Source organism: Arachis stenosperma, chromosome 6 (assembly GCF_014773155.1).
Source record: "Arachis stenosperma cultivar V10309 chromosome 6, arast.V10309.gnm1.PFL2, whole genome shotgun sequence".
NCBI lineage: Eukaryota > Viridiplantae > Streptophyta > Magnoliopsida > Fabales > Fabaceae > Arachis > Arachis stenosperma.
The window spans coordinates 65100044-65101480 of NC_080382.1; positions in this window are offsets into that span (position 1 = coordinate 65100044).

Consider the following 1437-nt stretch of genomic DNA (forward strand, 5'->3'; position numbering starts at 1 on the left):
GACAACTCAAGAAAACAAGCTCATGGACTTGTAGAGGATGTTTTGGTGAAGATTGAAAACCATTACATCCCTGCTGATTTCATAGTCCTAGAGACTGGGAAGTGCATGGATGAAACCATCATCCTTGGCAGACCCTTCCTAGCCACAGCAAAGGCTGTGATTGATGTTGATAGAGGCGAACTGATCATTCAAGTGAATGAAGAATCCTTTGTGTTTAAGGCTCAAGGATATCCCTCTGTCATCATGGAGAGGAAGCATGAAGAGCTTCTCTCAAATCAGAGTCAAACAGAGCCCCCACAGTCAAACTCTAAGTTTGGTGTTGGGAGGCCACAACCAAACTCTAAGTTTGGTGTTGAACCCCCACATTCAAACTCTAAGTTTGGTGTTGGGAGGTTCCAACATTGCTCTGAGAAAATGTGAGGCTCCATGAGAGCCATCTGTCAAGCTACTGACATTAAAGAAGCGCTTGTTGGGAGGCAACCCAATGTTATATGTTATCTATTTCTCTTTGTTATTTTATGTTTTTTGTAGGTTGATGATCATAAGAAGACACAAAATCAATTGAAAAAGCAAAAACAGAATGAAAAACAGGAAGAAAAACAGCACACCCTGGAGGAAGAACCCACTGGCGTTTAAACGCCAGTGAGGCTAGCAATTGGGCGTTTAACGCCCAGTCTGGCACCATTCTGGGCGTTTAACGCCAGAAAGGGGCACCAGACTGGCGTTAAACGCCAGAAAAGGGCAAGAACCTGGCGTTAAACGCCAGGAATGGGCACCAGCCCGGCGTTTAACGCCAGAAATGGCTCAAAACGTGATTTTGAAAGCCATTTGGTGCAGGGATGACTTTTCCTTGACACCACAGGATCTGTGGACTCCACAGGATCCCCACCAACCCCACCACTCTCTCTCTTCTTCACTCATTCACCAATCACCTCAATACCTCTTCCCCAAAAACCCTTCACCTATCAAATCCCTTCTTTCTCTTCACCACTCACATCCATCCTTCATAAAACCCCACCTACCTCACCATTCAAATTCAAACCACTTTCCCACCCAAACCCACCCTCACTTGACCGAACTTTACCCTCCCCCCTCTCCTATATATACCCTTCTTCACCCCTTCATCTTCACACAACCTAAACACCACTTCTCCCCCTCTTTGGCCGAACACAAAAGCCATTCCCTTCTTCCTCATTTCTTCTTCTTCTACTCTCTTCTTTCTTATTTTGCTCGAGGACGAGCAAACCTTTTAAGTTTGGTGTGGTAAAAGCGTTGCTTTTTCGTTTCTCCATAACCATTTATGGCATCCAAGGCCGGAGAAACCGCTAGAAAGAGAAAAGGGAAGGCAAAAGCTTCCACCTCCGAGTCATGGGAGATGGAAATATTCATCTCAAGGGTGCATCAAGACCACTTCTATGAAGTTGTGGCCTTGAAGAA